Source organism: Nyctereutes procyonoides, unplaced genomic scaffold (genome assembly GCF_905146905.1).
Source record: "Nyctereutes procyonoides isolate TBG_1078 unplaced genomic scaffold, NYPRO_anot_genome, whole genome shotgun sequence".
Lineage (NCBI taxonomy): Eukaryota > Metazoa > Chordata > Mammalia > Carnivora > Canidae > Nyctereutes > Nyctereutes procyonoides.
Window position 1 is genome coordinate 25,202,923 of NW_026575052.1, and position 16,876 is coordinate 25,219,798.

A 16,876-nucleotide genomic window follows, 5' to 3' on the forward strand; every position below is an offset into this window, starting at 1 on the left:
TTGAGGAAATAAGGTAATAGAGTTTGTGTTCCTTTTAGTCTGTTCAATGTAGCACTTGTTTCTAGATAATCGATAAACTTCTCAAGCATGTGTGAGGAGCAGCGTGCTCTGACAAGCTGGCTCTCCTACACTGGGACACCAGTTTGCTATTTTTTTTCTAACATGTGAACTGTATCATTTTCTTTTCATGCTTATAAAAGAATCTATGTACATTAGAAAATATTTTTTTTAAAAAAGGACAGAAAAAACCATGGTTGCTTCCATCACCCCAATTCCACAATTACTAATTTTCTGACATGTTTTATTTCACCCTTTTTTCTAGATACTCTTATGGTCTCAAGATAACAATGTATACATTACTTTACATTCTGCTCTTTTAACTTGGAATGTAACCTTTTACAAGGCCATTAAAATATCCTGTAAATGTAAATTTTTCAGTGTCCCTAGTATTCCTTCAGGTAGCTATAGGCACTATATTTAATATTCTTCTATTACTGAACATGTGAGTTTGGCTTTCATTTTGTGATATATTACAAATAACTCAATACCCCATAATGGTTCATCATTAGGAATAGTTTGCCAAGGGATTTATTTATGCTTTCTGAATTCAAAAAAAAAATTGATACTGTTATCCCAAATTATATAGAGTATGGTCATTTTAACATCATATAGAAGGTCACAAGTTCATGTCTTTTAAAGGTAAATACAAGGGCACCTAGGTAGCACAGTTGATTAAACATCTGCCTTCAATAATAGTGAAAGGGAATATAAGGGAAGGGAGAAGAAATGTGTGGGAAATATCAGAAAGGGACACAGAACATAAAGACTCCTAACTCTGGGAAACGAACTAGGGGTGGTGGAGGGGGAGGAGGGGGGGGTGGGGGTGAATGGGTGACGGGCACTGAGGGGGACACTTGACGGGATGAGCACTGGGTGTTATTCTGTATGTTGGTAAATTGAACACCAATAAAAATTAATTTATTAAAAAAAAAAAAAACAAACATCTGCCTTCAACTTAGGTCATGATTCCAGGGTCCTGGGATCAAGTCCTGCATCGAGCTCCTGCTCAGCAGGGAGTCTGCTTCTCACTCTCCCTATGCTGCTCCTCTTGCTTGTGCTCTGTCTCAAATAAATAAAATCTGAAAGAAAAAGAAAGAAAGAAAGAAGAAAGAAAGAAAGAAAGAAAGAAAGAAAGAAAGAAAGAAAGAAAGAAAGAAAGAAAGAGAAAAAGAAAGGAAAGAAAGAAAGAAAGAAAGAAAGAAAGAAAGAAAGAAAGAAAGAAAAAGAAATGAAGGAAGGAAGGGAGAGAGAAAGTAAGAAAGGAAGGGAGAGAGAGAAAAAAAAAAAGGAAGGAAGGAAGGAAGGAAGGAAGGAAGGAAGGAAGGAAGGGAGGGAAAGAAAGTAAGAAAGGAAGGGAGAGAGAGAGAAAAAAAAGGAAGGAAGGAAGGAAGGAAGGAAGGAAGGAAGGAAGAAGGAAGGAAGGAAGAAGGAAGGAAGGAAGGAAGGAAGGAAAGAGAAAGAAAGAAAGAAAGAAAGAAAGAAAGAAAGAAAGAAGAGAGAGAAAGAAAGAAAGAAAGAAAGAAAGAAAGAAAGAAAGAAAGAAAGAAGAGAAAGAAAGAAAGAAAAAAAGAAAGGTAAGTACATTCTGGAGCATTTGGGTGGCTCAGTTAAGAAGCCAACTCTTGATTTTGGTTCAAGTCATGATCTCAAGGTTGTGGAATCGAATCCCAAGCTGGGTTCTGCACGGGGTATGGAGTCTCTAAAGATTCTCTCTTTTGCTCCCTCTGTCCCTCCTCCCCCAAAAAGGTAAGTATATGTCATCTTTTAAAAAATATTTATTTTCCCCTTTGTAAAAATAAGAGACAAATTATTATAATAAGTAATAACAAAGCAACAATGGCCACAATCTGGAGTGCTTACATGTATTAGGTATTATGATAAATAATTTACAAATATCAATTCATTTAAAGACTTAGAAACATAAGTACTGGTGTCCCTGGTTTTACTGAACAAAGTTTAGAATTATCCTTAAGTCTATTCATTAAATGGCAGAGCTTGGAATGAATACTAATTTTGTCTGCCTACAAAGGCCACCCTTCTAATTATTTACATATAGCATCACCATTGCCTGATCTTTTTTTAAGATTTTATTCATTTATTCATGAGAGACACACAGAGAGAGAGAGGCAGAGACACAGGCAGAGGGAGAAGCAGGCTTCATGCAGGGAGCCTGATGTGGGACTCGATCCCGGGTCTCCCGGGCCGAAGGTGGTGCTAAACCGCTGTGCCGCCCGGGCTGCCTGCATTGCCTGATCTTTATAGAGTTTATATATTAATGTCTGCTAAATATTTTCCTACATGTGGGTTCTAGATATCAAATTTTGACTGAGTTCTTTTTTTTTTTTTCAAGATTGTATTTATTTGTTCATGAGAGAGAGAGGCATAGACATAAGCAGAGGGACAAGCAGGTTCCTTGAGGGGAGCCCAATGTGGGACTTGATCCTAAGACCCCAAGACCCCGGGACCCAAGGATCATGCCCTGAGCCAAAGGCAAACAAACACTCAACCACTGATCCACCTAGGTGTTCCTTGACTGAGTTCTTAAATGGAAGAGAGTTCAAAATGGTTCGAAGCAGTGGTTGAAGTGGGAAAAGATGTGAAGGAGGCCCAGGATAGGTCAGCTGAAAATCCAGATGCCTTCTCTTATGAATAATCCAAGTTACTGTAAACCAATGGCAAGATCAACTTCAGGATCCTAGCGAATAATCTTTTCCTTTGTGGATAGTGAAGGAGCATGAGATATCTACTTTTTTTTTTTAAAGATTTATTTATTTATTTATTTATTTATTTATTTATTTATTTATTTATTTATTTATTTAGAGAGCAAGAGGGAGAGACACAGGCAGAGGGTGAAGCAGGCTCCATGCAGGGAGCCTGACGTGGGACTCGGTCCTGGGTCTACAGGATCACGCCCCGGGCTGAAGGCAGCGCTAAACCGCTGGGCCGCCAGGGCTGCCCAAGATCTCTACTTTTTATGGGTCCCTTTGTTGTGGGTCCCCTTTTAGTCACATCTCTGCTCTCAGAATAATGTTACATGATCAAGAAGGTTGAGTTTGAGGGAATTAAAGACTAAGGATTGGAATATCTAGGACCTTCATTCTCATTGTTGTGGAGCATCCCCTTTGCTGTTCTCGCTCATACCATTGCCCTCCTATAAATTCCCTTGCCAGACAGAGTACAGTGGATGCCCAAAACATAAACCAGTTATCATTTATCCAGTTAAATTCTTTCAAAAGCCACCCATTGCAATTTGGATGCAATCCCAAATATTCAACATGGTCCACAAGGCCTTATGGGGTCCGGCTCCCCTCTGGAGGTCCAGATCTCAACCGTCTTCTGTCCCCCATCCACTAAACTCTCACCACCCACTCTTTCTTTTCCTCATATTGACTAAACCCCCTTCCAGCCTCAGGGGTTTCTGTACTGGATGTCTTCTCACCTGGCTCTCTCTTCTTCATTCAGATTAAAAAATAATAACAATAAAAATAAAAAGCTTCATTGAGATGATTCACACATCATACAATTCAACCATTTAACGTGTGCAATTCAGTGCTTTTTTTTAAAAGTATGCTCAGAGTTGGGCTACCATCAAACCTAATTTTTAAGATGTTTGGTTTTTTTTTAAGACTTTATGTATTCGGGGATCCCTGGGTGGCGCAGCGGTTTAGCGCCTGCCTTTGGCCCAGGGCGCGATCCTGGAGACCCGGGATCGAATCCCACGTCAGGCTCCCGGTGCACGGAGCCTGCTTCTCCCTCTGCCTGTGTCTCTGCCTCTCTCTCTCTCACTGTGTGCCTATCATAAATAAATAAAAATTAAAAAAAAAAAGACTTTATGTATTCATGAAAAACAGACAGAGAGAGAGAGAGGCAGAGACACAGGCAGAAGCAGAAGCAGGTTCCCCACAGGGAGCCCGATGCAGGACTAGGTCCCAGGACCTCAGGATCATGACCTGAGCCAAAGGCAGACGCTCAACCGCTGAGCCATCCAGGTGCCCCAAGGTGTTTGTGTTTATTCCGATTTTAAATCAAACGTCATGTCCTCAGATAGGAATCCCCCACTGCCTGAGCAAATGAGCTCTCCCTGTCTCAGAGGTTTGTAGTCCTGTTACCCTCGTTGTTAGACTTAAACTTCTGAGAAATTGTTTATATGTTTACTGCCTGTTACTCCCACCGCTTAGAAGGTATGCCCGACATGAGCGAGCACTACGTGGTGAATGAACAATGATAATGTTTTCCTTATCGTGCCTGGCATCAGATGGAGCAGAGGTCCTCTTTACAACATTTAATTTTACAAACAAAATGTAATGTTTCCTGACATTACGAAATCCCTGCAGCTCCCGTAGAACTGGACTCACAGCGGCTGCTTAGTCGAGTTACATAAACCGGCAAGTGCCAGGGCTGGAACTCAGACCCACAGCTGTCTGGCCTTACGTGAGGGGACTTCTGATCAGGCCAAGGCAACTGGAACCCATAGTATAACTAAGGGATCATATGACAGGTTTCCGTTTCCAAAAACATGGATACACGAGATCATCTGAGAACCCTCTGGCCACAAAACCCGTAGAATGCTGAGCAAAATGTCACAAACACATCCGAGACGTAGCTGAGCCTGCAAAATACCGAAGGAAACCCTGGCAGGGCCAAAAATGAAGAGTCGGGAAACCAGAACTATGCGAAAACTTAAAGGTTCCGGGTGACACGGGGACGTCTGTCAGTCTCCATCACAAAGAGGCTTGGTATTTTGCGGCTTGCGAGGCAGAAGACAAGGGTCTCGTGTGACGTGGGGATTTGAGACTCAGATCTCCGGGGACATAGGAAGGGCTATCCTCTTGGGGACAGACTAGACCAGAAGAATTCAGCTTCTGGCAAAGGAGGACTGAGGAAATGTTTCTGTCTTGGCCCGGGTTCTAGGCTGGGGGTGAAAAAAAACCTTCCCACTGATCGTTTTTATTTTTTTGCTTGTCTGTTCTTTTCCATGTGTTTTTGTTTTTTTCATGAGAGACAGAGACAGAGACAGAGACAGAGACAGAGACAGAGAGAGAGAGAGAGGCAGAGACACAGGCAGAGGGAGAAGCAGGCTCCACGCAGGGAGCCCAAAGTGGGACTCGATCCCGGGACCCAGGATCACAATCCGAGCTGAAGGCAGATGCTCAACCACTGAGCCACCCAGGCGTCCCTTATCCCATGTCTTAAGACTCATTTTATGGCCCAGACTACGGTGCGTCTTGGCAAATGTCCCCTGGGTACTTGTAAGGAATGAGGATCCTACAATTGCTGGGTAATGTTCTATAAATATAAGTAAAATCCAGTTAGTTGATAACTCAAGAAGTCCTCTTAGACTTTGCTGAGTTTTTTCACCTATTTGTTCTAGCAGTTATTGAAAGAGGGATGGTGAAATCTCTGGCAGTATGGTTTTATCAGCTGTCAGTTTGTCTGAAGTTCTGCCATTAGTCTCATAATCATTTTTGATTGTTATGTCACTTTGATTACCTGACCCTTTTGTCATTAGGAGTATTTCTCTTCTATTCCAGTAACACTGCTTGTCGTGTTATTAAGTAATTGCTCAACCATGCCAGCTTTCTTAGGACTAGTGTTTGCATGCTTTATCTTTTTCCTTCCTTCTTTTTTTTTTAAGATTTTATTTATTTATTCATGAGAGACACACAGAGAGAGAGAGAGAGGGAGAAGCAGGCTCCCTGTGGGGAGCCTGATGTGGGACTCAATCCCGGGTCTCCAGGATCACGCCCTGGGCCGAAGGTGGTGCTAAACCGCAGAGCCACAGGGGCTGCCCCCTTCCTTCCTTCTTTTAACCCATCTGTGTCTTTATACTTACTATGCATCTCTTAAAGGAGTGGATCATTCTGTGGTCACTCGGCTCTTACTTTTTATCTTGCCTGGCAATTTCTGTCTTCTAACTGGAGCATTTGGTCTACTTTCATTTAATGTAATCATTTATATGATTGGATCTGAGTCTATATCTTGCTTTTTGTTTTCTATTTGTTCCATCTGTTCTTTGATCTTTTCTCTTTTCGGACTTCTGAACTAATTTTTTTTTTAGTATTTTGTCACTTCATATTTTCTTTTGGCTTATCAGCTAATACTTATTTTACTTACTTGTAGTGGTTACTCCAAAGCTTACAACATACCTTTCTCTTAATTGTCTACTTTCAAATATTAGCATATTTTTTCACTTATAACATAGGAAGCTTACAATATGCTTCCATTCCCTCCCATCCTATCATTTGTACTATGGTCACATATCTTCGATGTGTTTCCAACCCCACAAGACACATATCATTTTTGTTCTAAACAGTCAAGTAAAAACTTGAGAAAAAGGTCTATTTATCTGCATATTTAATATTTCCAGCACTACTTCAATTTTTTTAAAGATTTTATTTATTTATTCATGAGAGACACACAGAGACAGAGAGAGAGAGAGAGAGAGAGGCAGAGACACAGGCAGAGGGAGAAGCAGGCTCCACGCAGGGAGTTCAATATGGGACTCGATCCCGGGTCTCCAGGATCAAGCCCTAGGCTGAAGGCGGCGCTAAACAGCTGAGCCACCCGGGCTACCCTATTTCAATTTTTTTTTTTTTATGATTTCACCCTTCCATCATTTTCCCTCAACCTGAAGAATGTCCTGGAACAAAGTCTTTAGGTACCAAACTCCTGACAATAAATTCCTTCTGCTTTCTTTGTCTAAATATGTCTTTATTTTGCATTGAAGACTTGTTTTTGCCAGATACAGAATTCTGTGTTGACTTCCTTTTTTCTTTCAATATTGTAAAGATTCTGTTGTCCTCTTCCTTTCATTGTGTCTGATGAGAAATTAGAAATAATCCTCTTCATGGTTCTCTTGTATATAGTGTATTTTTATCATCAGACTTATTTTTTTTTTTTTACATTTTTTCTTTAGTACTAGTGTTGAGAAATTTTATTATGGTTTTCCCCAATTTTAACTACTGTCAAATATCACAGCCAGGGTAATGACGTTGATACAGTCAAGACACAGGACATTTCCACCACCACAAGGAGTCCTCATTTTGCTCTTTATAGCCACTCCCCTTCCCTCCCATTCCCACCCCTCCTTAGTCTCTGACAACCACTCATCTACTCTCCATGTCTGTAGTTTTGTCACTTCAAGAACATTACACCAATGGAATCAAACAGTATATAACTTTGGGGGAACTGGTTCTTTTTGCTCAGTGTATTTCTCTGGAGATTCATTCAGGTTGCTGATTCTATCAAGAATTTTTTCCTATCTATTCCATGACATGGACATACCACAGTTTATTTCAGCCTTCACCCACTGATAGATATCTGGGCTGTTTCCTATTTATTATTATTATGAGTAAAACTATTATAAATATTTATGTACAGGCTTTGTGTGAACATAAGCTTTCATTTCTCTGGGATAAATGCCTAGAAGTGAGATTGCTGACTAACAGAGCATTGTATAGAATGTTCTTTTTTTTTTTTTTTTTTTTAAGGAACCACCAAACTATTCACAGTGGCTGTACCATTTTACATTCATGCCAGCAATGAGTGATCTCATTCCTCCACATCCTTGTAGTATTTGGTGTGGCCACTATTTTTTATTCTAGCCATATATCCATCTGTCAGAGTGGCTAGGATAAAAAATAATATATTTTTTATTCTATAAAAATAATATATTTTTTATTCTATATATCCTATATATTCTAAATAAAAAATTATTCCTCATGGCTAATAATGTTGAACATCTTTTCAGGTGCTTATTTATCATCTGTATATCCTCTATGGTAAATGTCTTTTCATATCTTATGCCCCTATTTTAAATGGATTATTTTATTTTGATTTTACTCTTGGATTTTGGGAATTTTTTATATATTCTAGATACTTCTTTGGCAGATATGTGATTTGCAAGTATTTTCTCCCAATGTGTAGCTTGTCTTTTTATCTTCTTCTAAGGTCTTTTATGGCAAAAAGAGTTTGATTTTGATGATACCCAGCTGGTCAGTCTTTGCTTTATAAAAAATTATGCTTGTTGGTGTCAAATCTAAAAATTCTTTGCCTACCCATAGAACCCAAAGACTTTCTCATATATTTTTCTCTGGAAGTTTTATGGTTTTGCATTTTACATTTTATAATTATCTGTGATGATTTTGAGTTAATTCTTGTATAGGTGTGAAGATTAGGTTAAAGTTTATGTGATGATCTGCAAGTAAATCAACTACCCAGTAGAACAAAACTCAGCATTCTATTAAGGATGCTAGCCAAATTGAGACACTCAATAAAGAGAAATCCTGAATAGTTCTATAATCATTATAGAAATTTAATAAGAAAAAATCACCCCCCAAGTAACCACAGGTGGTGTTATAGACAAGTTTTAAATGTTCAAGAAACAGGGGCAGACTGGTTGGCTCAGCAGTTTAGTGCCTGCATTCAGCCCGGGGTGATCCTGGAGACCCGCGATCGGGTCCCATGTCAGGCTCCCTGCGTGGAGCCTGCTTCTCCCTCTGCCTGTGTCTCTGCCTCTCTCTCTCTAATAACAAATAAATAAAATATTAAAAAAATAAATCTTCAAGAAACAGAGAATCCCAATATTATACATACTTTAACACAGAAAAATAACCTTGATATGAGGCCAGTATGAGAATGATCAGTAATTATTCTGCCTTATGTATGAATATAGATTCAATTATTATGTCCAATCCAACAAAGTATCAAATAATTCATGATCAATTTGGATGTATTCTAGGAATACAAAGATAGTTTAATATTAGAAAATATTTTTTATAAAATTAATACTGTATTAGTTTCCTATCACATCTATAACAATTCACCATAAGCTCAGTGACTTATATGATACAAATTTGTTACCATACTCTTGATGTCACTGGGCCCCACTGGGCTAAAATCAAGGTGTCAGCAAGGCTATATTCCCTCCTTCTGGAGACAGAAGAGGAGAACCTTTTTTTTGCCATTTGCAGCTTCTAGAGGTCACCGATATTCTTTGGCTTCTGCCCCCCATTTCCATCTCTGAAGCTAGAAAAGATAGGCTTTTCTCACATCACATAATTCTGACCTCTTCTTCCACTTTAAAAGGCACACCAGGTCTTGATTTTAAGGTCAGTTGATTAGCAACTCTAATTCTATCTACAACTTTAATTCCCTTTTGCCATGTAAAGCAACAGACATATTCACAGGTTCCAGGAATTAGTACATGGACATTTTTGAGGGTGGCTATTATGCTCCCCACCACAAATGTGTAATGAAATAAAAATTGTATTATCACAATAAACTCAGAAAAGATGTTTTCCAGAAATCTGTGCTTTATTCTTCATGACCATCTAGGAACAGAAAGAAACTTCTTTACTTTTTTTAAGATTTTATTTATTTAGGGACGCCTGGGTGGCTCAGCGGTTGAACGTCTGTCTTTGGCTCAGGCCATGATCCCAGGTTCCTAGGATCAAGTCCCACATTGGGATCCCTGCAGGGAGCCTGCTCCCTGCTTCATGCCCCGAGCCAAAGGCTGATGCTCAACCGCTGAGCCACCCAGGCGTCCTGAAAGAAAATTCTTTAACCTGATTATCTACCAGAAACCTCTAGCAAAATCACAGTGGATTATAAAAGCATTTCTTCAGAATCAGAAAGAAGACAAGAATGTCTGCTGTACTGCTTCTGGTTACTGTTGGAGTGGAGGTCTTGGCAGGCATAGGCAAATTGGGAAAAGATCAAGGAAAATATAAGGTATAAATAATTTAAGGGACTCTACAGATAAATTATTAGAATGAATAAGAGAGACTGATATCCATAAATTGCATTTCTATGCACTAGTAATCAATCACTAGGAAAGGAAATATTGAAAAGAAAGATATCTGAAAATAAATCTAAAACATATTTGTAAAATCTTTATGGATGAAATTATGAAATATGAGTAAAAATATGTTGGATAAGGACCATATGGAAAGCACAGGAAGATCTAATTAAATGTATAGGCTGACTTGATATGATAACTATGTAAAAATTTCCACCAGTAGTTCTATAAATTTGAGCAATTACAGTCAAGATCCTTTTGTGGTGGGTGTGTGTGTGTGTGTGTGTGTGTGTGTGTGTAACAGACAAGCTGATTCTATAAAGCTTATTGTAAAATGTATATGGAAGTACTAGGGGCACCTGGGTGGCTCAGTCGTTTAAATGTCTGCCTTGGGCTCAGGTTATGATCGCAGAGTCCTGGGATCAAACCCCACATCCAGCTCCCTACTCTACAGGAAGTCTGCTTCTCCCTCTGCCCGCTACTCCTCCTGCTTATGCTCTCTTTCTCTGTGTCAAATAAATAAATAAAATCTTTAAAAAAAAAAAGAATAAGAAGTACAGAGGGTTACAAATAGTAAGAAGTTCTGAATTGAAAAGACAGTTTGAATGCATTTGATATGGGGGCTTGCCACATCTGATATAAACCTGTATTATAAAGCTTTAGTAATTAATACAAAGTGAAATCGTGCAAATATAAAGCGGACCGTGGAATAATAGCAAGCCTGGAGAAAGATCTCTACTCTGCTCTTCTTACCTTCTTCATTCATTTAAATTCAGGTTATAAGTATGTATTGAGCAGGTAATTACTGCCAGGTCCTGATACAGATACCCGAGGATACAATGGTGAACAGAACAAACAGTCCTTATCCTCATGGGATACATAGTCTTGTGGAGACAAATCATTAAGAAGTAGTAACTACCATGATGAGGTTACAGAACAGGAAAGTACAGGTACATTGGGAAGATGTAAAAAGACACCTGTAATGGATCGTGATGGAGGAAGTCCTCCTTGTGTCAGGAAAGAGGAGTAGAAGTCGAAGAGGGGAGGAGGGCGTGTTTCTTCCAGAAAGAACAAAATGTACAGGGGAAACCAAGGCTTATTCATGGAATTCACAGAAATCTAGTTGGGTTGGAGTGGAAAGATACCAGGGACACTGACCTCTTAAAATTAATTGCTTTGCTTTCAAAGAGACCTCTTCCCCAGTTACATGTCCTATTCTTTACAAAAAAAAAGTGCGCCTCTCACCTATTCTGAATCTTAAAATCCTACCTTACTCCAGGTGTGTAAGTAAGAATACCTTGGATCTGGAACCTGGACAAAGGAACGATTTGAAATACTGATAGGGTTATTAAGAAGGTGAATGGGAAACTAATTGATTAAAAAATACTTGATGTTATTTAATTTATTTATGTCTTTAATGGTAATGGTTTTAATTATTTACTTTCAAAGAAATTGAAGGAGGATCAAGCAACTTGTTAGTTGGTGGATCATTACAAATAATCTTTTTTTAATAAAGATTTTATTTATTTATTTGAGGGAAATTGCAGAGTGAGAGAGGGCACATGAGTGGGGGGCAGCGGCAGAGGGAGAGGGAGTAGACCTGCTGAATACGCAGCAGGATGCGGGACTTAATCCCAGGAGCCTGAGCTCATGACCTGAGCCAAAGGCAGATGCTTAACTGACAACCACCCAGGCGCCCCTCAAATCTTTAATAATAGATTACTAACTGATTTTTGGCAAATAACTTAAAAATAATTTTCTATAACAAATCCTTCCACTCCTACCTCTTACATATGCAAATAAGCTTTTTTCAGGGTTTATATCCATAAAAATAAAAATAGGAATGTACTGATGAGGAACCATGAATGATTGTAGCAATAAGCAATACTTGTGAACAGATGCATGACGTAGAGAGAAATCCTACCTATCTTATCAAAATGCATTTCCAATGAATTTTATATTTGTTACTCATTTCTTTTGTATTTGATAGCGGTAAGAATTTATAATACATTCCATTCAATACACTCAAAACAGAAGATCTAAGACACACCTAAAGATTAAGAGAATTGAGGTAAACAGCGAAAGGTTGTTGAGCATTAACTTGTAACACAGAAATGCAAAGAGTAAAATGAATATTATAAAACAGCTGAATCTTTAGGGAAAAGTCATTCATGCACTTTATTGTAATTTTTATAGTTATTTAAAATAAAATATACGCATGTTGAAATGTACAGATCTAACTGGATACCCTCATGTGAACCTTCCCCTTATCTCAAAAAGTTCTCATAAAATCCCTTTACCCTCAGCAATCCCCATCACCACAGAAACGACCGAATTAAAACAATCTTTTAATTTCTATCACTACAGATTAGCTGGCCTGTTCTAAAAAATCCTATAAATGAAATTATGAAGTACATACTTTGCACATAATTTATGTACTCTGTTGTCCAATCTCTTTTGCAGAATATAACTGAAGTTCATCTATATTGACAAATACTATCACATGATAGGATTCTGTTCTAAGAATTACCTAATTGCCTTATCCATTCTTCTGCTGGCAGACGCTTGGACAGTCTTTTTCCCTAAATACTTATTTTCCACCTACACATAGAGTTTTCTTCAGTGAAAAAATATTCACAATATATACTATACTTGCACATTTTTCCAGATTTCATGAGGTCAGTCATCTCCTAACCAGGGTTTTCAGGGAGAAGGTGCTCCAAATTAAATTGAGTTAATTAAAGTGAAATCTCTGTGCTCCACATCATTGTCAGGAAAAAACCATTTCCCTTGAATGGTAAACACAAGCCCTTGAGGAGCGTTGATGGGCCTGCTGAAAAACTCCGAAGGCTAAGAGAGCTTTCTGATACAACTCATTTATTTGAACTCAGGTATTGTCTCAGAAAAATCAAGGGACACCTGGGTAGCTCAGCGGTTGAGCATCTGCCTTTGGCTCAGGTCATGATCCTGGGGTCCTGGGATGGAGTCCCACATCGGGTTCCCTGCAGGGACCCTGCTTCTCCCTCTGTGTATGTCTCTGCCTCTCTCTGTGTCTCTCATGAATAAATAAATAAACTCTTAAAGGAAAAAAAAAAACAAGCCAATCTGCAGTAAAATGCAATTCTTGTTCACTGATCCCTGCGCCCTCCCTAGTGCCCTGGCCTCATCTTGCCATGCTGCATTGTCCGCCCGTCCAAATTCTACCACATAGGGAGGCCTATCATTCCTTTTTCCACCTTGCCATGATATTTCATGATATACTCTCAACCTGAGGGTTTTGTAGTGGAAAAAAAAAAAAAAACATAGAAATCCCAAGAGAGGAGCAATGTCACCTTCCCCAGTGACAACTTGACTGTTTAAATTGTACGGAAACAGAAACCCAACCTGCTGGGGAGGCACCTATAAACCTGCCCAAATGACCTCTTTCCCCATCATCTTTGGCAAATGGAGAACAGTTATGGGAACGTTTAGACATAATCCATAAATGGCTCCGAAGGAACCAGATCATTGGTCCTATGGTATGTTCTATGGATCTCTGGTCCTCCGAGAAAGGAGAATTTTCTGAGAATGATTGTGTTCTTAGCTTGAGCTCACTCAGAACAGCCACAAATGCACCTTGGCTGTGTCTTCACTCATCCACTGATTCAGTAGGTCATTTGAATAATGGGGCCAAAAAGTGAGGTATGATTTTTTTTTTTTAAATAATTCTCAAAGTACTGCCAAGAAAGAAGTTACTTCTTTGGCTCCAAGCTGTGTCTCAAAAGAAGTAATCCCCCCTTTTGCAAAGGAGGAAGCGGGGACCCTGTGAGGTGAAGTCACTGCTGGGTTCTGCTCTAGGGTCAGAGCCAGCCTAGGCTTCCAAGTCCCCTACACCTCAAGTCAGCTCTGAGTCCCCCACAGCACCCCAAGCTGCTTCAATTTCTCCCTCCAAGCCTCAGTCTCTGCATCTCTAAAAGGAAATCCTAATCCTGGCTTTGTCTACCTCAGAGGCCCCCTGGAGAGAGCCAATGAGAGGAGATGGCTCCAGACAGGCCATGCGCCAAGGGTGGGAGTGGTAATCTGACCTGGGATGGAGACCCCCTTTGCTCTGGTCGCCCCCAAGGCTGCCCTTGAGCCACATGAAAGGCCCGCATTTCCTCAGCCATTGTCTGCATTTATGGATGAATTCCTGTGGCGGTCACCCAGCCCGGGCCTCTTGTTGACAGCAATGACAGCAATGACGCATGGCTCCCCGGGGTGGGGTCAGCATAAGAGGAGAGATTGAGCGTTCTGGGCTGGGAGGAAAAGATTTGTTTGTTTCCAGAGAGCTTGATGGCCAGGCTTGGGGCCAGGGCTTCTACGCACATCTGAGGGAGGGGGAGACCCGCTCATTGCAAGAGGCTGCGGAGAATGACAGCATGGGACAGAGTCCAGGGGTGCCAGCACGAGCGCTCAGGCCTCCCCAGTCCCACCCCCCATGCTGGCCTCGGCTCACCGTTTTCTAAGTGGGCCTGTAATGCAGAGAAAAGAGAGTGGGGTCAGGATACTTAGATTCTAGTCCCTGTGATCATTCAGTGACTTATTGTCCTTCTCAGTAAAAAGGGGATATTTATCTGCATACTGTCCCTGAGCTTGAGCGAGTCAGTTCAGACCAAACCCGTGTGTGTGTGTGTGTGTGTGTGTGTGTGCGCGCGCGCGCATGCGCTACAGAGAGCCAGTGACAGGGACTGAGAGAATGAGAAAGAAAACCTTTCAAAGTATAACATCCTACATAGAGTCTTACCTTGAAAGCCGACATCATTGTCTGAGCTTTGGAAGACCGGGGGACTGAGATGACTATAATGGGATATCTTCCTCCCAAGGACCTCAGAGTTCAGCAGAGATCTTGCCCAGGTTGTCCTTCTCATACCCTGGGACCCCCTTTTTACGGAGGTATTGAGAGAGGCAGAGGTAAGAGCAGGGGGACTGGGAAAGACTAGTAGCTCAGCCTTCTCACCGCCTCCAGACAGCAGCCAAGGAGACACACAATGAAGGGACACTTGGATGGAGCCCAGGTGTGGCCACGCAACAGCTCTCGGTGCAGGTGGACCGGGTGGTGGGTGGGGCACTGGAGCTCGCCCCACGTACCAGGCGCTGGGTACTCAACACCCTATCAACAATTTCTGAGGAATATAAATTGTCTTCCTCAGAACAAGCACGTTTTTCAGTCTTATCACATGGGATGTGACATGAACCAGAACTCCACACTGTAGCGGAAAAAAAAAAAAAATCAAGCTTATTTTCTAAAGCTTGAATCAAACCAATTATTTTTTTTCCCCCTTAAGTTCAAAGGAAAGCTCGGTGATGGCTTCTTGCTAATCCCCAACATCCACTAATAAATCCATTCCAAGAGGAATCAACTTTGTTATTTTTTTCTGTAACTAATAATAGGAGGGAAGAAAAATCCAAAGGTCAATATATCATTTGAACTGAGTGGATTTAGTCAAAGGCTGGGGTCATGTCATGTAAGAAAAAAATAATACTCCCAATTAGGATCGCACCAGAGGTTCTGAAAAAAAGGAAAAGCCACCGGAAAGCCTCCAGCCTACTCTGGAACTTCTCACAACATTCTCTCCTCTTCAGGGAAGAAAAAAGTAAATGGCAGCTCTCAGGGTCCTCAGCTTTGGGCCCAGATAGGCCGGTGCATTCGAGCAGCAGCACACAGGCCAAGCGGAACGAGGGAACACCAGACAGCACCCATATTCACCCCTTCAGGGACCTCTGAGTGGACCAGAGGGTTCTGGGGAGTCCTGTTCGTCTTGGGTCATTTGTGGCAACACCTCAACTGCTTTTGTCACTGACGTCATCCTTCGGCCATCAGCTGGGAGACAGCAAAGGCTAGAAGTGAGGAAGATTCTGGTATTTGTTGCCAGGTGGGGACACATTTAATGCTCAGCATCATGGCCACTCCTCTGATTTCAGCCTCAGCAGCAATGGAGCACATTCTTGGGGGCCCAGACTCACCTTTTGCAGGCAGCACATTACCTCAAGAGGGCACAGGGCACCTTTCTGCTTTCTGTCCATGATCTTCTGGGATGCCTGGCAGGGAGCCCTCCTGACCTGATCTGTGGGCAGGGGGAGTTGATGCTGTTGGCCCTCATCCAAGGCGGGTGGTGGATGGTGGGAGCTGTTTGGTACATGTCCTGCCTTCCATATCTCAGGGGACAATGTTGGGGGCCCCTCTGTGCAAAGAGCTTCTGGAAGGAACTAGCAGAATTAAACCCCTGCTGCTCACAGCAAAACACTGATAACACCCCCTCTTTCTTTGCCCCCCCCCCCTTATATTGGCCTTTCTTGTTTCCCTGGGTCGCTCATCCTCTTCCCTCACTCCTGCTTCCTCGGGTCACCTCCCAGATATAACCTACTGTGTCAAATCTGCGTCACAGGCTAGGAAAGCAAACTACGATAGCAGTTAAGACTTCATCTTCTGGAACTATGAAAAACCCGGGGATCCCTGGGTGGCTCAGCTGTTTGGAACTATGAAAAACCCATGTTTCTTGTGAGGTGAGAGCCCTAGCCTTTCTGGGAAACCCCAAGTTGGGCATACGTATCCAGCCCATCCATCCTACAGGCACCTGTCACCCCTCCCTTTGGCCCCCACCCAGCCTCTTCACTCCCCAGGGCTACTGCCCTGCCTCTACGCTCTTTGCCCAAGAGTGGACACCACCATCCCCTGGTTCCTCAAAGCACAGTTCACACCAAGGCGCTGTGCTCTACAAAACATGTTGAGATCTTGAGGCTTTGAGGAGGGAATTCGATAGCAGAAAACAAATACTTGAAACTGGTTTCCAGAGCCTCACCATTCAGGAGGCTCTTCCACACTTACTGACCACCTTACTCAGCACAGGCGCTGTGGTGGGCTGGCTTCACTCCCTCAGAGGGGAGCCCTGCAGCACCCCCCATTTCTCCCCAGGAGCCCAGAGGGAGGAGGAGCACTCCTCCTCCCAGTGGAGACCCAGGGTTGTGGATGGGAGCAGTGGGCTCCTTCAGGGGTGCATC